The following is a 21,149-nucleotide window of genomic DNA, read 5'->3' as shown; positions in this document are numbered from 1 at the left end:
GCAGTCGAGCAAAGTCGGGACAAGTCGGGACGGGGACAGGGACAGGGATAGGAATGGTGCGAATGCACTGCAAACTACGCAGACACCTGGTGTGAGGCGAGGCGAGGCGAGGCGAGGCGAGGCGAGGAAGCCCACATCGCTACCAGTGGGCCCTCCAGCACGACACTGCCACACCCCGCACAGGCCCTCCGCTGAACACCAGGGACAAGATGCGTCCTCCGCTAGTGTCGAAGGCTGCACGCGCCCAGCGAATGACAGGGGGTGCAACGAGCAGCAGTGCGTCTCACACACGCGGCGGTGCGCCCGCCAATTCGGCCGTCACTCTGCTGGGACGCCGGGCGCGCCTCCCCGCGCCGTCCTCGAGGAACTGGCGGTTGCGGAAGGAAGCGCTTTCGTCAAATGCGGCCGAAAACTAACATTTTGTGTGTTGGGAGAAAAGCCGAACGCGAATTCTGCCGTGCTCCTACATTAGATGAGCGCCAACGGCCATACCGTGATGAATACACCGGTTCTCGTCCGATCACCGAAGTTAAGCATCATCGGGCCCGGCTAGTACTTGGATGGGTGACCGCCTGGGAAACCCGGGTGCTGTTGGCTCCCTTACTGTTTTTTTTTTTGTTATGTCGCCAGCCCAATTTTCAAACTACCTTTCTGTTGTGACAAAGATGCTTCCTTAAGCCTTTTAAACTACTGTAATGGAACGAAAATGCAGTAATTAACTCAGTTTGAGGGAGAATGTGCTAACCAAGTTTGCCAAGAAGACTTTGAAAACGACAAAACACTACGAATCGGCAGGTGATTTCTGAAATACGTCACCGCCTATTGTTGTGTAGGTGTGTTGAGTTCCAAATTTGATTTGTAACCACGAACTTATTCCTTAGTCGTCTCGTCTCGTCTCGTCTCGTCCCGCAGACGTTTGTCGTGCTTGCGCTGTCATATGGACCACGACCCGAGCGGCAGCGAGCGGCAGTCGAGCAAAGTCGGGACAAGTCGGGACGAGGACAGGGACAGGGATAGGAATGGTGCGAATGCACTGCAAACTACGCAGACACCTGGTGTGAGGCGAGGCGAGGCGAGGCGAGGCGAGGCGAGGAAGCCCACATCGCTACCAGTGGGCCCTCCAGCACGACACTGCCACACCCCGCACAGGCCCTCCGCTGAACACCAGGGACAAGATGCGTCCTCCGCTAGTGTCGAAGGCTGCACGCGCCCAGCGAATGACAGGGGGTGCAACGAGCAGCAGTGCGTCTCACACACGCGGCGGTGCGCCCGCCAATTCGGCCGTCACTCTGCTGGGGACGCCGGGCGCGCCTCCCCGCGCCGTCCTCGAGGAACTGGCGGTTGCGGAAGGAAGCGCTTTCGTCAAATGCGGCCGAAAACTAACATTTTGTGTGTTGGGAGAAAAGCCGAACGCGAATTCTGCCGTGCTCCTACATTAGATGAGCGCCAACGGCCATACCGTGATGAATACACCGGTTCTCGTCCGATCACCGAAGTTAAGCATCATCGGGCCCGGCTAGTACTTGGATGGGTGACCGCCTGGGAAACCCGGGTGCTGTTGGCTCCCTTACTGTTTTTTTTTTGTTATGTCGCCAGCCCAATTTTCAAACTACCTTTCTGTTGTGACAAAGATGCTTCCTTAAGCCTTTTAAACTACTGTAATGGAACGAAAATGCAGTAATTAACTCAGTTTGAGGGAGAATGTGCTAACCAAGTTTGCCAAGAAGACTTTGAAAACGACAAAACACTACGAATCGGCAGGTGATTTCTGAAATACGTCACCGCCTATTGTTGTGTAGGTGTGTTGAGTTCCAAATTTGATTTGTAACCACGAACTTATTCCTTAGTCGTCTCGTCTCGTCTCGTCTCGTCCCGCAGACGTTTGTCGTGCTTGCGCTGTCATATGGACCACGACCCGAGCGGCAGCGAGCGGCAGTCGAGCAAAGTCGGGACAAGTCGGGACGGGGACAGGGACAGGGATAGGAATGGTGCGAATGCACTGCAAACTACGCAGACACCTGGTGTGAGGCGAGGCGAGGCGAGGCGAGGCGAGGCGAGGAAGCCCACATCGCTACCAGTGGGCCCTCCAGCACGACACTGCCACACCCCGCACAGGCCCTCCGCTGAACACCAGGGACAAGATGCGTCCTCCGCTAGTGTCGAAGGCTGCACGCGCCCAGCGAATGACAGGGGGTGCAACGAGCAGCAGTGCGTCTCACACACGCGGCGGTGCGCCCGCCAATTCGGCCGTCACTCTGCTGGGACGCCGGGCGCGCCTCCCCGCGCCGTCCTCGAGGAACTGGCGGTTGCGGAAGGAAGCGCTTTCGTCAAATGCGGCCGAAAACTAACATTTTGTGTGTTGGGAGAAAAGCCGAACGCGAATTCTGCCGTGCTCCTACATTAGATGAGCGCCAACGGCCATACCATGATGAATACACCGGTTCTCGTCCGATCACCGAAGTTAAGCATCATCGGGCCGGCTAGTACTTGGATGGGTGACCGCCTGGGAAACCCGGGTGCTGTTGGCTCCCTTACTGTTTTTTTTTTTGTTATGTCGCCAGCCCAATTTTCAAACTACCTTTCTGTTGTGACAAAGATGCTTCCTTAAGCCTTTTAAACTACTGTAATGGAACGAAAATGCAGTAATTAACTCAGTTTGAGGGAGAATGTGCTAACCAAGTTTGCCAAGAAGACTTTGAAAACGACAAAACACTACGAATCGGCAGGTGATTTCTGAAATACGTCACCGCCTATTGTTGTGTAGGTGTGTTGAGTTCCAAATTTGATTTGTAACCACGAACTTATTCCTTAGTCGTCTCGTCTCGTCTCGTCTCGTCCCGCAGACGTTTGTCGTGCTTGCGCTGTCATATGGACCACGACCCGAGCGGCAGCGAGCGGCAGTCGAGCAAAGTCGGGACAAGTCGGGACGGGGACAGGGACAGGGATAGGAATGGTGCGAATGCACTGCAAACTACGCAGACACCTGGTGTGAGGCGAGGCGAGGCGAGGCGAGGCGAGGCGAGGAAGCCCACATCGCTACCAGTGGGCCCTCCAGCACGACACTGCCACACCCCGCACAGGCCCTCCGCTGAACACCAGGGACAAGATGCGTCCTCCGCTAGTGTCGAAGGCTGCACGCGCCCAGCGAATGACAGGGGGTGCAACGAGCAGCAGTGCGTCTCACACACGCGGCGGTGCGCCCGCCAATTCGGCCGTCACTCTGCTGGGACGCCGGGGCGCGCCTCCCCGCGCCGTCCTCGAGGAACTGGCGGTTGCGGAAGGAAGCGCTTTCGTCAAATGCGGCCGAAAAATAACATTTTGTGTGTTGGGAGAAAAGCCGAACGCGAATTCTGCCGTGCTCCTACATTAGATGAGCGCCAACGGCCATACCATGATGAATACACCGGTTCTCGTCCGATCACCGAAGTTAAGCATCATCGGGCCCGGCTAGTACTTGGATGGGTGACCGCCTGGGAAACCCGGGTGCTGTTGGCTCCCTTCCTGTTTTTTTTTTTTTTTGTTATGTCGCCATCCCAAATTTCAAACTACCTTTCTGTTGTGACAAAGATGCTTCCTTAAGCCTTTTAAACTACTGTAATGGTACGAAAATGCAGTAATTAACTCAGTTTGAGGGAGAATGTGCTAACCAAGTTTGCCAAAAAGACTTTGAAAACGACAAAACAGTACGAATCGGCAGGTGATTTCTGAAATACGTCACCGCCTATTGTTTTGTAGGAGTGTAGAGTTCCAAATTTGATTTGTAACCACGATTTTATTCCTTAGTCGTCTCGTCTCGTCTCGTCCCGCAGACGTTTGTCGTGCTTGCGCTGTCATATGGACTACGACCCGAGCGGCAGCGAGCGGCAGTCGAGCAAAGTCGGGACAAGTCGGGACGGGGACAGGGACAGGGATAGGAATGGTGCGAATGCACTGCAAACTTACGCAGACACCTGGTGTGAGGCGAGGCGAGGCGAGGCGAGGCGAGGAAGCCCACATCGCTACCAGTGGGCCCTCCAGCACGACACTGCCACACCCCGCACAGGCCCTCCGCTGAACACCAGGGACAAGATGCGTCCTCCGCTAGTGTCGAAGGCTGCACGCGCCCAGCGAATGACAGGGGGTGCAACGAGCAGCAGTGCGTCTCACACACGCGGCGGTGCGCCCGCCAATTCGGCCGTCACTCTGCTGGGACGCCGGGCGCGCCTCCCCGCGCCGTCCTCGAGGAACTGGCGGTTGCGGAAGGAAGCGCTTTCGTCAAATGCGGCCGAAAACTAACATTTTGTGTGTTGGGAGAAAAGCCGAACGCGAATTCTGCCGTGCTCCTACATTAGATGAGCGCCAACGGCCATACCATGATGAATACACCGGTTCTCGTCCGATCACCGAAGTTAAGCATCATCGGGCCCGGCTAGTACTTGGATGGGTGACCGCCTGGGAAACCCGGGTGCTGTTGGCTCCCTTACTGTTTTTTTTTTTGTTATGTCGCCAGCCCAATTTTCAAACTACCTTTCTGTTGTGACAAAGATGCTTCCTTAAGCCTTTTAAACTACTGTAATGGAACGAAAATGCAGTAATTAACTCAGTTTGAGGGAGAATGTGCTAACCAAGTTTGCCAAGAAGACTTTGAAAACGACAAAACACTACGAATCGGCAGGTGATTTCTGAAATACGTCACCGCCTATTGTTGTGTAGGTGTGTTGAGTTCCAAATTTGATTTGTAACCACGAACTTATTCCTTAGTCGTCTCGTCTCGTCTCGTCTCGTCCCGCAGACGTTTGTCGTGCTTGCGCTGTCATATGGACCACGACCCGAGCGGCAGCGAGCGGCAGTCGAGCAAAGTCGGGACAAGTCGGGACGGGGACAGGGACAGGGATAGGAATGGTGCGAATGCACTGCAAACTACGCAGACACCTGGTGTGAGGCGAGGCGAGGCGAGGCGAGGCGAGGCGAGGAAGCCCACATCGCTACCAGTGGGCCCTCCAGCACGACACTGCCACACCCCGCACAGGCCCTCCGCTGAACACCAGGGACAAGATGCGTCCTCCGCTAGTGTCGAAGGCTGCACGCGCCCAGCGAATGACAGGGGGTGCAACGAGCAGCAGTGCGTCTCACACACGCGGCGGTGCGCCCGCCAATTCGGCCGTCACTCTGCTGGGACGCCGGGCGCGCCTCCCCGCGCCGTCCTCGAGGAACTGGCGGTTGCGGAAGGAAGCGCTTTCGTCAAATGCGGCCGAAAACTAACATTTTGTGTGTTGGGAGAAAAGCCGAACGCGAATTCTGCCGTGCTCCTACATTAGATGAGCGCCAACGGCCATACCATGATGAATACACCGGTTCTCGTCCGATCACCGAAGTTAAGCATCATCGGGCCCGGCTAGTACTTGGATGGGTGACCGCCTGGGAAACCCGGGTGCTGTTGGCTCCCTTCCTGTTTTTTTTTTTTTTGTTATGTCGCCATCCCAAATTTCAAACTACCTTTCTGTTGTGACAAAGATGCTTCCTTAAGCCTTTTAAACTACTGTAATGGTACGAAAATGCAGTAATTAACTCAGTTTGAGGGAGAATGTGCTAACCAAGTTTGCCAAAAAGACTTTGAAAACGACAAAACAGTACGAATCGGCAGGTGATTTCTGAAATACGTCACCGCCTATTGTTGTGTAGGAGTGTAGAGTTCCAAATTTGATTTGTAACCACGAATTTATTCCTTAGTCGTCTCGTCTCGTCTCGTCCCGCAGACGTTTGTCGTGCTTGCGCTGTCATATGGACTACGACCCGAGCGGCAGCGAGCGGCAGTCGAGCAAAGTCGGGACAAGTCGGGACGGGGACAGGGACAGGGATAGGAATGGTGCGAATGCACTGCAAACTTACGCAGACACCTGGTGTGAGGCGAGGCGAGGCGAGGCGAGGCGAGGAAGCCCACATCGCTACCAGTGGGCCCTCCAGCACGACACTGCCACACCCCGCACAGGCCCTCCGCTGAACACCAGGGACAAGATGCGTCCTCCGCTAGTGTCGAAGGCTGCACGCGCCCAGCGAATGACAGGGGGTGCAACGAGCAGCAGTGCGTCTCACACACGCGGCGGTGCGCCCGCCAATTCGGCCGTCACTCTGCTGGGACGCCGGGCGCGCCTCCCCGCGCCGTCCTCGAGGAACTGGCGGTTGCGGAAGGAAGCGCTTTCGTCAAATGCGGCCGAAAACTAACATTTTGTGTGTTGGGAGAAAAGCCGAACGCGAATTCTGCCGTGCTCCTACATTAGATGAGCGCCAACGGCCATACCATGATGAATACACCGGTTCTCGTCCGATCACCGAAGTTAAGCATCATCGGGCCCGGCTAGTACTTGGATGGGTGACCGCCTGGGAAACCCGGGTGCTGTTGGCTCCCTTCCTGTTTTTTTTTTTTTTGTTATGTCGCCATCCCAAATTTCAAACTACCTTTCTGTTGTGACAAAGATGCTTCCTTAAGCCTTTTAAACTACTGTAATGGTACGAAAATGCAGTAATTAACTCAGTTTGAGGGAGAATGTGCTAACCAAGTTTGCCAAAAAGACTTTGAAAACGACAAAACAGTACGAATCGGCAGGTGATTTCTGAAATACGTCACCGCCTATTGTTGTGTAGGAGTGTAGAGTTCCAAATTTGATTTGTAACCACGAATTTATTCCTTAGTCGTCTCGTCTCGTCTCGTCCCGCAGACGTTTGTCGTGCTTGCGCTGTCATATGGACTACGACCCGAGCGGCAGCGAGCGGCAGTCGAGCAAAGTCGGGACAAGTCGGGACGGGGACAGGGACAGGGATAGGAATGGTGCGAATGCACTGCAAACTACGCAGACACCTGGTGTGAGGCGAGGCGAGGCGAGGCGAGGCGAGGCGAGGAAGCCCACATCGCTACCAGTGGGCCCTCCAGCACGACACTGCCACACCCCGCACAGGCCCTCCGCTGAACACCAGGGACAAGATGCGTCCTCCGCTAGTGTCGAAGGCTGCACGCGCCCAGCGAATGACAGGGGGTGCAACGAGCAGCAGTGCGTCTCACACACGCGGCGGTGCGCCCGCCAATTCGGCCGTCACTCTGCTGGGACGCCGGGCGCGCCTCCCCGCGCCGTCCTCGAGGAACTGGCGGTTGCGGAAGGAAGCGCTTTCGTCAAATGCGGCCGAAAAATAACATTTTGTGTGTTGGGAGAAAAGCCGAACGCGAATTCTGCCGTGCTCCTACATTAGATGAGCGCCAACGGCCATACCATGATGAATACACCGGTTCTCGTCCGATCACCGAAGTTAAGCATCATCGGGCCCGGCTAGTACTTGGATGGGTGACCGCCTGGGAAACCCGGGTGCTGTTGGCTCCCTTCCTGTTTTTTTTTTTTTTTGTTATGTCGCCATCCCAAATTTCAAACTACCTTTCTGTTGTGACAAAGATGCTTCCTTAAGCCTTTTAAACTACTGTAATGGTACGAAAATGCAGTAATTAACTCAGTTTGAGGGAGAATGTGCTAACCAAGTTTGCCAAAAAGACTTTGAAAACGACAAAACAGTACGAATCGGCAGGTGATTTCTGAAATACGTCACCGCCTATTGTTGTGTAGGAGTGTAGAGTTCCAAATTTGATTTGTAACCACGAATTTATTCCTTAGTCGTCTCGTCTCGTCTCGTCCCGCAGACGTTTGTCGTGCTTGCGCTGTCATATGGACTACGACCCGAGCGGCAGCGAGCGGCAGTCGAGCAAAGTCGGGACAAGTCGGGACGGGGACAGGGACAGGGATAGGAATGGTGCGAATGCACTGCAAACTTACGCAGACACCTGGTGTGAGGCGAGGCGAGGCGAGGCGAGGCGAGGAAGCCCACATCGCTACCAGTGGGCCCTCCAGCACGACACTGCCACACCCCGCACAGGCCCTCCGCTGAACACCAGGGACAAGATGCGTCCTCCGCTAGTGTCGAAGGCTGCACGCGCCCAGCGAATGACAGGGGGTGCAACGAGCAGCAGTGCGTCTCACACACGCGGCGGTGCGCCCGCCAATTCGGCCGTCACTCTGCTGGGACGCCGGGCGCGCCTCCCCGCGCCGTCCTCGAGGAACTGGCGGTTGCGGAAGGAAGCGCTTTCGTCAAATGCGGCCGAAAACTAACATTTTGTGTGTTGGGAGAAAAGCCGAACGCGAATTCTGCCGTGCTCCTACATTAGATGAGCGCCAACGGCCATACCATGATGAATACACCGGTTCTCGTCCGATCACCGAAGTTAAGCATCATCGGGCCCGGCTAGTACTTGGATGGGTGACCGCCTGGGAAACCCGGGTGCTGTTGGCTCCCTTCCTGTTTTTTTTTTTTTTGTTATGTCGCCATCCCAAATTTCAAACTACCTTTCTGTTGTGACAAAGATGCTTCCTTAAGCCTTTTAAACTACTGTAATGGTACGAAAATGCAGTAATTAACTCAGTTTGAGGGAGAATGTGCTAACCAAGTTTGCCAAAAAGACTTTGAAAACGACAAAACAGTACGAATCGGCAGGTGATTTCTGAAATACGTCACCGCCTATTGTTGTGTAGGAGTGTAGAGTTCCAAATTTGATTTGTAACCACGAATTTATTCCTTAGTCGTCTCGTCTCGTCTCGTCCCGCAGACGTTTGTCGTGCTTGCGCTGTCATATGGACTACGACCCGAGCGGCAGCGAGCGGCAGTCGAGCAAAGTCGGGACAAGTCGGGACGGGGACAGGGACAGGGATAGGAATGGTGCGAATGCACTGCAAACTACGCAGACACCTGGTGTGAGGCGAGGCGAGGCGAGGCGAGGCGAGGCGAGGAAGCCCACATCGCTACCAGTGGGCCCTCCAGCACGACACTGCCACACCCCGCACAGGCCCTCCGCTGAACACCAGGGACAAGATGCGTCCTCCGCTAGTGTCGAAGGCTGCACGCGCCCAGCGAATGACAGGGGGTGCAACGAGCAGCAGTGCGTCTCACACACGCGGCGGTGCGCCCGCCAATTCGGCCGTCACTCTGCTGGGACGCCGGGCGCGCCTCCCCGCGCCGTCCTCGAGGAACTGGCGGTTGCGGAAGGAAGCGCTTTCGTCAAATGCGGCCGAAAAATAACATTTTGTGTGTTGGGAGAAAAGCCGAACGCGAATTCTGCCGTGCTCCTACATTAGATGAGCGCCAACGGCCATACCATGATGAATACACCGGTTCTCGTCCGATCACCGAAGTTAAGCATCATCGGGCCCGGCTAGTACTTGGATGGGTGACCGCCTGGGAAACCCGGGTGCTGTTGGCTCCCTTCCTGTTTTTTTTTTTTTTTTGTTATGTCGCCATCCCAAATTTCAAACTACCTTTCTGTTGTGACAAAGATGCTTCCTTAAGCCTTTTAAACTACTGTAATGGTACGAAAATGCAGTAATTAACTCAGTTTGAGGGAGAATGTGCTAACCAAGTTTGCCAAAAAGACTTTGAAAACGACAAAACAGTACGAATCGGCAGGTGATTTCTGAAATACGTCACCGCCTATTGTTGTGTAGGAGTGTAGAGTTCCAAATTTGATTTGTAACCACGAATTTATTCCTTAGTCGTCTCGTCTCGTCTCGTCCCGCAGACGTTTGTCGTGCTTGCGCTGTCATATGGACTACGACCCGAGCGGCAGCGAGCGGCAGTCGAGCAAAGTCGGGACAAGTCGGGACGGGGACAGGGACAGGGATAGGAATGGTGCGAATGCACTGCAAACTTACGCAGACACCTGGTGTGAGGCGAGGCGAGGCGAGGCGAGGCGAGGAAGCCCACATCGCTACCAGTGGGCCCTCCAGCACGACACTGCCACACCCCGCACAGGCCCTCCGCTGAACACCAGGGACAAGATGCGTCCTCCGCTAGTGTCGAAGGCTGCACGCGCCCAGCGAATGACAGGGGGTGCAACGAGCAGCAGTGCGTCTCACACACGCGGCGGTGCGCCCGCCAATTCGGCCGTCACTCTGCTGGGACGCCGGGCGCGCCTCCCCGCGCCGTCCTCGAGGAACTGGCGGTTGCGGAAGGAAGCGCTTTCGTCAAATGCGGCCGAAAACTAACATTTTGTGTGTTGGGAGAAAAGCCGAACGCGAATTCTGCCGTGCTCCTACATTAGATGAGCGCCAACGGCCATACCATGATGAATACACCGGTTCTCGTCCGATCACCGAAGTTAAGCATCATCGGGCCCGGCTAGTACTTGGATGGGTGACCGCCTGGGAAACCCGGGTGCTGTTGGCTCCCTTCCTGTTTTTTTTTTTTTTGTTATGTCGCCATCCCAAATTTCAAACTACCTTTCTGTTGTGACAAAGATGCTTCCTTAAGCCTTTTAAACTACTGTAATGGTACGAAAATGCAGTAATTAACTCAGTTTGAGGGAGAATGTGCTAACCAAGTTTGCCAAAAAGACTTTGAAAACGACAAAACAGTACGAATCGGCAGGTGATTTCTGAAATACGTCACCGCCTATTGTTGTGTAGGAGTGTAGAGTTCCAAATTTGATTTGTAACCACGAATTTATTCCTTAGTCGTCTCGTCTCGTCTCGTCCCGCAGACGTTTGTCGTGCTTGCGCTGTCATATGGACTACGACCCGAGCGGCAGCGAGCGGCAGTCGAGCAAAGTCGGGACAAGTCGGGACGGGGACAGGGACAGGGATAGGAATGGTGCGAATGCACTGCAAACTACGCAGACACCTGGTGTGAGGCGAGGCGAGGCGAGGCGAGGCGAGGCGAGGAAGCCCACATCGCTACCAGTGGGCCCTCCAGCACGACACTGCCACACCCCGCACAGGCCCTCCGCTGAACACCAGGGACAAGATGCGTCCTCCGCTAGTGTCGAAGGCTGCACGCGCCCAGCGAATGACAGGGGGTGCAACGAGCAGCAGTGCGTCTCACACACGCGGCGGTGCGCCCGCCAATTCGGCCGTCACTCTGCTGGGACGCCGGGCGCGCCTCCCCGCGCCGTCCTCGAGGAACTGGCGGTTGCGGAAGGAAGCGCTTTCGTCAAATGCGGCCGAAAAATAACATTTTGTGTGTTGGGAGAAAAGCCGAACGCGAATTCTGCCGTGCTCCTACATTAGATGAGCGCCAACGGCCATACCATGATGAATACACCGGTTCTCGTCCGATCACCGAAGTTAAGCATCATCGGGCCCGGCTAGTACTTGGATGGGTGACCGCCTGGGAAACCCGGGTGCTGTTGGCTCCCTTCCTGTTTTTTTTTTTTTTTTGTTATGTCGCCATCCCAAATTTCAAACTACCTTTCTGTTGTGACAAAGATGCTTCCTTAAGCCTTTTAAACTACTGTAATGGTACGAAAATGCAGTAATTAACTCAGTTTGAGGGAGAATGTGCTAACCAAGTTTGCCAAAAAGACTTTGAAAACGACAAAACAGTACGAATCGGCAGGTGATTTCTGAAATACGTCACCGCCTATTGTTGTGTAGGAGTGTAGAGTTCCAAATTTGATTTGTAACCACGAATTTATTCCTTAGTCGTCTCGTCTCGTCTCGTCCCGCAGACGTTTGTCGTGCTTGCGCTGTCATATGGACTACGACCCGAGCGGCAGCGAGCGGCAGTCGAGCAAAGTCGGGACAAGTCGGGACGGGGACAGGGACAGGGATAGGAATGGTGCGAATGCACTGCAAACTTACGCAGACACCTGGTGTGAGGCGAGGCGAGGCGAGGCGAGGCGAGGAAGCCCACATCGCTACCAGTGGGCCCTCCAGCACGACACTGCCACACCCCGCACAGGCCCTCCGCTGAACACCAGGGACAAGATGCGTCCTCCGCTAGTGTCGAAGGCTGCACGCGCCCAGCGAATGACAGGGGGTGCAACGAGCAGCAGTGCGTCTCACACACGCGGCGGTGCGCCCGCCAATTCGGCCGTCACTCTGCTGGGACGCCGGGCGCGCCTCCCCGCGCCGTCCTCGAGGAACTGGCGGTTGCGGAAGGAAGCGCTTTCGTCAAATGCGGCCGAAAACTAACATTTTGTGTGTTGGGAGAAAAGCCGAACGCGAATTCTGCCGTGCTCCTACATTAGATGAGCGCCAACGGCCATACCATGATGAATACACCGGTTCTCGTCCGATCACCGAAGTTAAGCATCATCGGGCCCGGCTAGTACTTGGATGGGTGACCGCCTGGGAAACCCGGGTGCTGTTGGCTCCCTTACTGTTTTTTTTTTGTTATGTCGCCAGCCCAATTTTCAAACTACCTTTCTGTTGTGACAAAGATGCTTCCTTAAGCCTTTTAAACTACTGTAATGGAACGAAAATGCAGTAATTAACTCAGTTTGAGGGAGAATGTGCTAACCAAGTTTGCCAAGAAGACTTTGAAAACGACAAAACACTACGAATCGGCAGGTGATTTCTGAAATACGTCACCGCCTATTGTTGTGTAGGTGTGTTGAGTTCCAAATTTGATTTGTAACCACGAACTTATTCCTTAGTCGTCTCGTCTCGTCTCGTCTCGTCCCGCAGACGTTTGTCGTGCTTGCGCTGTCATATGGACCACGACCCGAGCGGCAGCGAGCGGCAGTCGAGCAAAGTCGGGACAAGTCGGGACGGGGACAGGGACAGGGATAGGAATGGTGCGAATGCACTGCAAACTACGCAGACACCTGGTGTGAGGCGAGGCGAGGCGAGGCGAGGCGAGGCGAGGAAGCCCACATCGCTACCAGTGGGCCCTCCAGCACGACACTGCCACACCCCGCACAGGCCCTCCGCTGAACACCAGGGACAAGATGCGTCCTCCGCTAGTGTCGAAGGCTGCACGCGCCCAGCGAATGACAGGGGGTGCAACGAGCAGCAGTGCGTCTCACACACGCGGCGGTGCGCCCGCCAATTCGGCCGTCACTCTGCTGGGACGCCGGGCGCGCCTCCCCGCGCCGTCCTCGAGGAACTGGCGGTTGCGGAAGGAAGCGCTTTCGTCAAATGCGGCCGAAAACTAACATTTTGTGTGTTGGGAGAAAAGCCGAACGCGAATTCTGCCGTGCTCCTACATTAGATGAGCGCCAACGGCCATACCATGATGAATACACCGGTTCTCGTCCGATCACCGAAGTTAAGCATCATCGGGCCCGGCTAGTACTTGGATGGGTGACCGCCTGGGAAACCCGGGTGCTGTTGGCTCCCTTCCTGTTTTTTTTTTTTTTGTTATGTCGCCATCCCAAATTTCAAACTACCTTTCTGTTGTGACAAAGATGCTTCCTTAAGCCTTTTAAACTACTGTAATGGTACGAAAATGCAGTAATTAACTCAGTTTGAGGGAGAATGTGCTAACCAAGTTTGCCAAAAAGACTTTGAAAACGACAAAACAGTACGAATCGGCAGGTGATTTCTGAAATACGTCACCGCCTATTGTTGTGTAGGAGTGTAGAGTTCCAAATTTGATTTGTAACCACGAATTTATTCCTTAGTCGTCTCGTCTCGTCTCGTCCCGCAGACGTTTGTCGTGCTTGCGCTGTCATATGGACTACGACCCGAGCGGCAGCGAGCGGCAGTCGAGCAAAGTCGGGACAAGTCGGGACGGGGACAGGGACAGGGATAGGAATGGTGCGAATGCACTGCAAACTTACGCAGACACCTGGTGTGAGGCGAGGCGAGGCGAGGCGAGGCGAGGAAGCCCACATCGCTACCAGTGGGCCCTCCAGCACGACACTGCCACACCCCGCACAGGCCCTCCGCTGAACACCAGGGACAAGATGCGTCCTCCGCTAGTGTCGAAGGCTGCACGCGCCCAGCGAATGACAGGGGGTGCAACGAGCAGCAGTGCGTCTCACACACGCGGCGGTGCGCCCGCCAATTCGGCCGTCACTCTGCTGGGACGCCGGGCGCGCCTCCCCGCGCCGTCCTCGAGGAACTGGCGGTTGCGGAAGGAAGCGCTTTCGTCAAATGCGGCCGAAAACTAACATTTTGTGTGTTGGGAGAAAAGCCGAACGCGAATTCTGCCGTGCTCCTACATTAGATGAGCGCCAACGGCCATACCATGATGAATACACCGGTTCTCGTCCGATCACCGAAGTTAAGCATCATCGGGCCCGGCTAGTACTTGGATGGGTGACCGCCTGGGAAACCCGGGTGCTGTTGGCTCCCTTCCTGTTTTTTTTTTTTTTGTTATGTCGCCATCCCAAATTTCAAACTACCTTTCTGTTGTGACAAAGATGCTTCCTTAAGCCTTTTAAACTACTGTAATGGTACGAAAATGCAGTAATTAACTCAGTTTGAGGGAGAATGTGCTAACCAAGTTTGCCAAAAAGACTTTGAAAACGACAAAACAGTACGAATCGGCAGGTGATTTCTGAAATACGTCACCGCCTATTGTTGTGTAGGAGTGTAGAGTTCCAAATTTGATTTGTAACCACGAATTTATTCCTTAGTCGTCTCGTCTCGTCTCGTCCCGCAGACGTTTGTCGTGCTTGCGCTGTCATATGGACTACGACCCGAGCGGCAGCGAGCGGCAGTCGAGCAAAGTCGGGACAAGTCGGGACGGGGACAGGGACAGGGATAGGAATGGTGCGAATGCACTGCAAACTTACGCAGACACCTGGTGTGAGGCGAGGCGAGGCGAGGCGAGGCGAGGAAGCCCACATCGCTACCAGTGGGCCCTCCAGCACGACACTGCCACACCCCGCACAGGCCCTCCGCTGAACACCAGGGACAAGATGCGTCCTCCGCTAGTGTCGAAGGCTGCACGCGCCCAGCGAATGACAGGGGGTGCAACGAGCAGCAGTGCGTCTCACACACGCGGCGGTGCGCCCGCCAATTCGGCCGTCACTCTGCTGGGACGCCGGGCGCGCCTCCCCGCGCCGTCCTCGAGGAACTGGCGGTTGCGGAAGGAAGCGCTTTCGTCAAATGCGGCCGAAAACTAACATTTTGTGTGTTGGGAGAAAAGCCGAACGCGAATTCTGCCGTGCTCCTACATTAGATGAGCTCCAACGGCCATACCATGATGAATACACCGGTTCTCGTCCGATCACCGAAGTTAAGCATCATCGGGCCCGGCTAGTACTTGGATGGGTGACCGCCTGGGAAACCCGGGTGCTGTTGGCTCCCTTACTGTTTTTTTTTTGTTATGTCGCCAGCCCAATTTTCAAACTACCTTTCTGTTGTGACAAAGATGCTTCCTTAAGCCTTTTAAACTACTGTAATGGAACGAAAATGCAGTAATTAACTCAGTTTGAGGGAGAATGTGCTAACCAAGTTTGCCAAGAAGACTTTGAAAACGACAAAACACTACGAATCGGCAGGTGATTTCTGAAATACGTCACCGCCTATTGTTGTGTAGGTGTGTTGAGTTCCAAATTTGATTTGTAACCACGAACTTATTCCTTAGTCGTCTCGTCTCGTCTCGTCTCGTCCCGCAGACGTTTGTCGTGCTTGCGCTGTCATATGGACCACGACCCGAGCGGCAGCGAGCGGCAGTCGAGCAAAGTCGGGACAAGTCGGGACGGGGACAGGGACAGGGATAGGAATGGTGCGAATGCACTGCAAACTACGCAGACACCTGGTGTGAGGCGAGGCGAGGCGAGGCGAGGCGAGGCGAGGAAGCCCACATCGCTACCAGTGGGCCCTCCAGCACGACACTGCCACACCCCGCACAGGCCCTCCGCTGAACACCAGGGACAAGATGCGTCCTCCGCTAGTGTCGAAGGCTGCACGCGCCCAGCGAATGACAGGGGGTGCAACGAGCAGCAGTGCGTCTCACACACGCGGCGGTGCGCCCGCCAATTCGGCCGTCACTCTGCTGGGACGCCGGGCGCGCCTCCCCGCGCCGTCCTCGAGGAACTGGCGGTTGCGGAAGGAAGCGCTTTCGTCAAATGCGGCCGAAAACTAACATTTTGTGTGTTGGGAGAAAAGCCGAACGCGAATTCTGCCGTGCTCCTACATTAGATGAGCGCCAACGGCCATACCATGATGAATACACCGGTTCTCGTCCGATCACCGAAGTTAAGCATCATCGGGCCCGGCTAGTACTTGGATGGGTGACCGCCTGGGAAACCCGGGTGCTGTTGGCTCCCTTCCTGTTTTTTTTTTTTTTTTGTTATGTCGCCATCCTAAATTTCAAACTACCTTTCTGTTGTGACAAAGATGCTTCCTTAAGCCTTTTAAACTACTGTAATGGTACGAAAATGCAGTAATTAACTCAGTTTGAGGGAGAATGTGCTAACCAAGTTTGCCAAAAAGACTTTGAAAACGACAAAACAGTACGAATCGGCAGGTGATTTCTGAAATACGTCACCGCCTATTGTTGTGTAGGAGTGTAGAGTTCCAAATTTGATTTGTAACCACGAATTTATTCCTTAGTCGTCTCGTCTCGTCTCGTCCCGCAGACGTTTGTCGTGCTTGCGCTGTCATATGGACTACGACCCGAGCGGCAGCGAGCGGCAGTCGAGCAAAGTCGGGACAAGTCGGGACGGGGACAGGGACAGGGATAGGAATGGTGCGAATGCACTGCAAACTTACGCAGACACCTGGTGTGAGGCGAGGCGAGGCGAGGCGAGGCGAGGAAGCCCACATCGCTACCAGTGGGCCCTCCAGCACGACACTGCCACACCCCGCACAGGCCCTCCGCTGAACACCAGGGACAAGATGCGTCCTCCGCTAGTGTCGAAGGCTGCACGCGCCCAGCGAATGACAGGGGGTGCAACGAGCAGCAGTGCGTCTCACACACGCGGCGGTGCGCCCGCCAATTCGGCCGTCACTCTGCTGGGACGCCGGGCGCGCCTTCCCGCGCCGTCCTCGAGGAACTGGCGGTTGCGGAAGGAAGCGCTTTCGTCAAATGCGGCCGAAAACTAACATTTTGTGTGTTGGGAGAAAAGCCGAACGCGAATTCTGCCGTGCTCCTACATTAGATGAGCGCTAACGGCCATACCATGATGAATACACCGGTTCTCGTCCGATCACCGAAGTTAAGCATCATCGGGCCCGGCTAGTACTTGGATGGGTGACCGCCTGGGAAACCCGGGTGCTGTTGGCTCCCTTACTGTTTTTTTTTTGTTATGTCGCCAGCCCAATTTTCAAACTACCTTTCTGTTGTGACAAAGATGCTTCCTTAAGCCTTTTAAACTACTGTAATGGAACGAAAATGCAGTAATTAACTCAGTTTGAGGGAGAATGTGCTAACCAAGTTTGCCAAGAAGACTTTGAAAACGACAAAACACTACGAATCGGCAGGTGATTTCTGAAATACGTCACCGCCTATTGTTGTGTAGGTGTGTTGAGTTCCAAATTTGATTTGTAACCACGAACTTATTCCTTAGTCGTCTCGTCTCGTCTCGTCTCGTCCCGCAGACGTTTGTCGTGCTTGCGCTGTCATATGGACCACGACCCGAGCGGCAGCGAGCGGCAGTCGAGCAAAGTCGGGACAAGTCGGGACGGGGACAGGGACAGGGATAGGAATGGTGCGAATGCACTGCAAACTACGCAACACCTGGTGTGAGGCGAGGCGAGGCGAGGCGAGGCGAGGCGAGGAAGCCCACATCGCTACCAGTGGGCCCTCCAGCACGACACTGCCACACCCCGCACAGGCCCTCCGCTGAACACCAGGGACAAGATGCGTCCTCCGCTAGTGTCGAAGGCTGCACGCGCCCAGCGAATGACAGGGGGTGCAACGAGCATTAGTGCGTCTCACACACGCGGCGGTGCGCCCGCCAATTCGGCCGTCACTCTGCTGGGACGCCGGGCGCGCCTCCCCGCGCCGTCCTCGAGGAACTGGCGGTTGCGGAAGGAAGCGCTTTCGTCAAATGCGGCCGAAAACTAACATTTTGTGTGTTGGGAGAAAAGCCGAACGCGAATTCTGCCGTGCTCCTACATTAGATGAGCGCCAACGGCCATACCATGATGAATACACCGGTTCTCGTCCGATCACCGAAGTTAAGCATCATCGGGCCCGGCTAGTACTTGGATGGGTGACCGCCTGGGAAACCCGGGTGCTGTTGGCTCCCTTCCTGTTTTTTTTTTTTGTTATGTCGCCATCCCAAATTTCAAACTACCTTTCTGTTGTGACAAAGATGCTTCCTTAAGCCTTTTAAACTACTGTAATGGTACGAAAATGCAGTAATTAACTCAGTTTGAGGGAGAATGTGCTAACCAAGTTTGCCAAAAAGACTTTGAAAACGACAAAACAGTACGAATCGGCAGGTGATTTCTGAAATACGTCACCGCCTATTGTTGTGTAGGAGTGTAGAGTTCCAAATTTGATTTGTAACCACGAATTTATTCCTTAGTCGTCTCGTCTCGTCTCGTCCCGCAGACGTTTGTCGTGCTTGCGCTGTCATATGGACTACGACCCGAGCGGCAGCGAGCGGCAGTCGAGCAAAGTCGGGACAAGTCGGGACGGGGACAGGGACAGGGATAGGAATGGTGCGAATGCACTGCAAACTTACGCAGACACCTGGTGTGAGGCGAGGCGAGGCGAGGCGAGGCGAGGAAGCCCACATCGCTACCAGTGGGCCCTCCAGCACGACACTGCCACACCCCGCACAGGCCCTCCGCTGAACACCAGGGACAAGATGCGTCCTCCGCTAGTGTCGAAGGCTGCACGCGCCCAGCGAATGACAGGGGGTGCAACGAGCAGCAGTGCGTCTCACACACGCGGCGGTGCGCCCGCCAATTCGGCCGTCACTCTGCTGGGACGCCGGGCGCGCCTCCCCGCGCCGTCCTCGAGGAACTGGCGGTTGCGGAAGGAAGCGCTTTCGTCAAATGCGGCCGAAAACTAACATTTTGTGTGTTGGGAGAAAAGCCGAACGCGAATTCTGCCGTGCTCCTACATTAGATGAGCGCCAACGGCCATACCATGATGAATACACCGGTTCTCGTCCGATCACCGAAGTTAAGCATCATCGGGCCCGGCTAGTACTTGGATGGGTGACCGCCTGGGAAACCCGGGTGCTGTTGGCTCCCTTACTGTTTTTTTTTTGTTATGTCGCCAGCCCAATTTTCAAACTACCTTTCTGTTGTGACAAAGATGCTTCCTTAAGCCTTTTAAACTACTGTAATGGAACGAAAATGCAGTAATTAACTCAGTTTGAGGGAGAATGTGCTAACCAAGTTTGCCAAGAAGACTTTGAAAACGACAAAACACTACGAATCGGCAGGTGATTTCTGAAATACGTCACCGCCTATTGTTGTGTAGGTGTGTTGAGTTCCAAATTTGATTTCTAACCACGAACTTATTCCTTAGTCGTCTCGTCTCGTCTCGTCTCGTCCCGCAGACGTTTGTCGTGCTTGCGCTGTCATATGGACCACGACCCGAGCGGCAGCGAGCGGCAGTCGAGCAAAGTCGGGACAAGTCGGGACGGGGACAGGGACAGGGATAGGAATGGTGCGAATGCACTGCAAACTACGCAGACACCTGGTGTGAGGCGAGGCGAGGCGAGGCGAGGCGAGGCGAGGAAGCCCACATCGCTACCAGTGGGCCCTCCAGCACGACACTGCCACACCCCGCACAGGCCCTCCGCTGAACACCAGGGACAAGATGCGTCCTCCGCTAGTGTCGAAGGCTGCACGCGCCCAGCGAATGACAGGGGGTGCAACGAGCAGCAGTGCGTCTCACACACGCGGCGGTGCGCCCGCCAATTCGGCCGTCACTCTGCTGGGACGCCGGGCGCGCCTCCCCGCGCCGTCCTCGAGGAACTGGCGGTTGCGGAAGGAAGCGCTTTCGTCAAATGCGGCCGAAAACTAACATTTTGTGTGTTGGGAGAAAAGCCGAACGCGAATTCTGCCGTGCTCCTACATTAGATGAGCGCCAACGGCCATACCATGATGAATACACCGGTTCTCGTCCGATCACCGAAGTTAAGCATCATCGGGCCCGGCTAGTACTTGGATGGGTGACCGCCTGGGAAACCCGGGTGCTGTTGGCTCCCTTACTGTTTTTTTTTTTGTTATGTCGCCAGCCCAATTTTCAAACTACCTTTCTGTTGTGACAAAGATGCTTCCTTAAGCCTTTTAAACTACTGTAATGGAACGAAAATGCAGTAATTAACTCAGTTTGAGGGAGAATGTGCTAACCAAGTTTGCCAAGAAGACTTTGAAAACGACAAAACACTACGAATCGGCAGGTGATTTCTGAAATACGTCACCGCCTATTGTTGTGTAGGTGTGTTGAGTTCCAAATTTGATTTGTAACCACGAACTTATTCCTTAGTCGTCTCGTCTCGTCTCGTCTCGTCCCGCAGACGTTTGTCGTGCTTGCGCTGTCATATGGACCACGACCCGAGCGGCAGCGAGCGGCAGTCGAGCAAAGTCGGGACAAGTCGGGACGGGGACAGGGACAGGGATAGGAATGGTGCGAATGCACTGCAAACTACGCAGACACCTGGTGTGAGGCGAGGCGAGGCGAGGCGAGGCGAGGCGAGGAAGCCCACATCGCTACCAGTGGGCCCTCCAGCACGACACTGCCACACCCCGCACAGGCCCTCCGCTGAACACCAGGGACAAGATGCGTCCTCCGCTAGTGTCGAAGGCTGCACGCGCCCAGCGAATGACAGGGGGTGCAACGAGCAGCAGTGCGTCTCACACACGCGGCGGTGCGCCCGCCAATTCGGCCGTCACTCTGCTGGGACGCCGGGCGCGCCTCCCCGCGCCGTCCTCGAGGAACTGGCGGTTGCGGAAGGAAGCGCTTTCGTCAAATGCGGCCGAAAACTAACATTTTGTGTGTTGGGAGAAAAGCCGAACGCGAATTCTGCCGTGCTCCTACATTAGATGAGCGCCAACGGCCATACCATGATGAATACACCGGTTCTCGTCCGATCACCGAAGTTAAGCATCATCGGGCCCGGCTAGTACTTGGATGGGTGACCGCCTGGGAAACCCGGGTGCTGTTGGCTCCCTTACTGTTTTTTTTTTGTTATGTCGCCAGCCCAATTTTCAAACTACCTTTCTGTTGTGACAAAGATGCTTCCTTAAGCCTTTTAAACTACTGTAATGGAACGAAAATGCAGTAATTAACTCAGTTTGAGGGAGAATGTGCTAACCAAGTTTGCCAAGAAGACTTTGAAAACGACAAAACACTACGAATCGGCAGGTGATTTCTGAAATACGTCACCGCCTATTGTTGTGTAGGTGTGTTGAGTTCCAAATTTGATTTGTAACCACGAACTTATTCCTTAGTCGTCTCGTCTCGTCTCGTCTCGTCCCGCAGACGTTTGTCGT

General features: G+C 54.9%; 22 non-coding genes across 22 annotated transcripts; all 22 read left to right on the top strand.

Annotated features, from left to right (window-relative positions):
- The first annotated feature begins 478 nt into the window (after nt 1–478).
- LOC126088984 (5S ribosomal RNA) lies at nt 479–597 on the top strand. The gene has a single exon (XR_007520330.1). It is a non-coding gene; the product is annotated as a 5S ribosomal RNA (ribosomal RNA).
- Nucleotides 598–1,445: 848 nt separating this feature from the next.
- Nucleotides 1,446–1,564, top strand: LOC126088983 (5S ribosomal RNA). The gene has a single exon (XR_007520329.1). It is a non-coding gene; the product is annotated as a 5S ribosomal RNA (ribosomal RNA).
- An 846-nt stretch (nt 1,565–2,410) lies between these two features.
- LOC126089371 (5S ribosomal RNA) lies at nt 2,411–2,528 on the top strand. The gene has a single exon (XR_007520699.1). It is a non-coding gene; the product is annotated as a 5S ribosomal RNA (ribosomal RNA).
- An 848-nt stretch (nt 2,529–3,376) lies between these two features.
- Nucleotides 3,377–3,495, top strand: LOC126090373 (5S ribosomal RNA). Its single transcript, XR_007521211.1, has one exon. It is a non-coding gene; the product is annotated as a 5S ribosomal RNA (ribosomal RNA).
- An 842-nt stretch (nt 3,496–4,337) lies between these two features.
- On the top strand, nt 4,338–4,456 carry LOC126090372 (5S ribosomal RNA). The gene has a single exon (XR_007521210.1). It is a non-coding gene; the product is annotated as a 5S ribosomal RNA (ribosomal RNA).
- Nucleotides 4,457–5,303: 847 nt separating this feature from the next.
- LOC126090371 (5S ribosomal RNA) lies at nt 5,304–5,422 on the top strand. Its single transcript, XR_007521209.1, has one exon. It is a non-coding gene; the product is annotated as a 5S ribosomal RNA (ribosomal RNA).
- Nucleotides 5,423–6,263: 841 nt separating this feature from the next.
- Nucleotides 6,264–6,382, top strand: LOC126090370 (5S ribosomal RNA). Its single transcript, XR_007521208.1, has one exon. It is a non-coding gene; the product is annotated as a 5S ribosomal RNA (ribosomal RNA).
- An 845-nt stretch (nt 6,383–7,227) lies between these two features.
- On the top strand, nt 7,228–7,346 carry LOC126090369 (5S ribosomal RNA). Its single transcript, XR_007521207.1, has one exon. It is a non-coding gene; the product is annotated as a 5S ribosomal RNA (ribosomal RNA).
- Nucleotides 7,347–8,188: 842 nt separating this feature from the next.
- Nucleotides 8,189–8,307, top strand: LOC126090367 (5S ribosomal RNA). Its single transcript, XR_007521205.1, has one exon. It is a non-coding gene; the product is annotated as a 5S ribosomal RNA (ribosomal RNA).
- Nucleotides 8,308–9,152: 845 nt separating this feature from the next.
- Nucleotides 9,153–9,271, top strand: LOC126090366 (5S ribosomal RNA). Its single transcript, XR_007521204.1, has one exon. It is a non-coding gene; the product is annotated as a 5S ribosomal RNA (ribosomal RNA).
- Nucleotides 9,272–10,114: 843 nt separating this feature from the next.
- On the top strand, nt 10,115–10,233 carry LOC126090365 (5S ribosomal RNA). Its single transcript, XR_007521203.1, has one exon. It is a non-coding gene; the product is annotated as a 5S ribosomal RNA (ribosomal RNA).
- An 845-nt stretch (nt 10,234–11,078) lies between these two features.
- Nucleotides 11,079–11,197, top strand: LOC126090364 (5S ribosomal RNA). Its single transcript, XR_007521202.1, has one exon. It is a non-coding gene; the product is annotated as a 5S ribosomal RNA (ribosomal RNA).
- Nucleotides 11,198–12,040: 843 nt separating this feature from the next.
- LOC126090363 (5S ribosomal RNA) lies at nt 12,041–12,159 on the top strand. The gene has a single exon (XR_007521201.1). It is a non-coding gene; the product is annotated as a 5S ribosomal RNA (ribosomal RNA).
- Nucleotides 12,160–13,005: 846 nt separating this feature from the next.
- On the top strand, nt 13,006–13,124 carry LOC126090360 (5S ribosomal RNA). Its single transcript, XR_007521199.1, has one exon. It is a non-coding gene; the product is annotated as a 5S ribosomal RNA (ribosomal RNA).
- Nucleotides 13,125–13,965: 841 nt separating this feature from the next.
- LOC126090359 (5S ribosomal RNA) lies at nt 13,966–14,084 on the top strand. The gene has a single exon (XR_007521198.1). It is a non-coding gene; the product is annotated as a 5S ribosomal RNA (ribosomal RNA).
- Nucleotides 14,085–14,925: 841 nt separating this feature from the next.
- On the top strand, nt 14,926–15,044 carry LOC126089139 (5S ribosomal RNA). The gene has a single exon (XR_007520478.1). It is a non-coding gene; the product is annotated as a 5S ribosomal RNA (ribosomal RNA).
- Nucleotides 15,045–15,890: 846 nt separating this feature from the next.
- On the top strand, nt 15,891–16,009 carry LOC126090358 (5S ribosomal RNA). Its single transcript, XR_007521197.1, has one exon. It is a non-coding gene; the product is annotated as a 5S ribosomal RNA (ribosomal RNA).
- Nucleotides 16,010–16,852: 843 nt separating this feature from the next.
- On the top strand, nt 16,853–16,971 carry LOC126089007 (5S ribosomal RNA). Its single transcript, XR_007520352.1, has one exon. It is a non-coding gene; the product is annotated as a 5S ribosomal RNA (ribosomal RNA).
- An 845-nt stretch (nt 16,972–17,816) lies between these two features.
- Nucleotides 17,817–17,935, top strand: LOC126090357 (5S ribosomal RNA). Its single transcript, XR_007521196.1, has one exon. It is a non-coding gene; the product is annotated as a 5S ribosomal RNA (ribosomal RNA).
- An 839-nt stretch (nt 17,936–18,774) lies between these two features.
- Nucleotides 18,775–18,893, top strand: LOC126090356 (5S ribosomal RNA). The gene has a single exon (XR_007521195.1). It is a non-coding gene; the product is annotated as a 5S ribosomal RNA (ribosomal RNA).
- Nucleotides 18,894–19,739: 846 nt separating this feature from the next.
- LOC126090355 (5S ribosomal RNA) lies at nt 19,740–19,858 on the top strand. The gene has a single exon (XR_007521194.1). It is a non-coding gene; the product is annotated as a 5S ribosomal RNA (ribosomal RNA).
- An 847-nt stretch (nt 19,859–20,705) lies between these two features.
- LOC126090354 (5S ribosomal RNA) lies at nt 20,706–20,824 on the top strand. Its single transcript, XR_007521193.1, has one exon. It is a non-coding gene; the product is annotated as a 5S ribosomal RNA (ribosomal RNA).
- Nucleotides 20,825–21,149: the final 325 nt, after the last annotated feature.

The sequence above is a fragment of the Schistocerca cancellata genome, chromosome 6 (genome assembly GCF_023864275.1).
Source record: "Schistocerca cancellata isolate TAMUIC-IGC-003103 chromosome 6, iqSchCanc2.1, whole genome shotgun sequence".
Lineage (NCBI taxonomy): Eukaryota > Metazoa > Arthropoda > Insecta > Orthoptera > Acrididae > Schistocerca > Schistocerca cancellata.
Note: the sequence above shows the minus strand (reverse complement) of the source record. Positions and strands in the feature narration are given on the sequence as shown.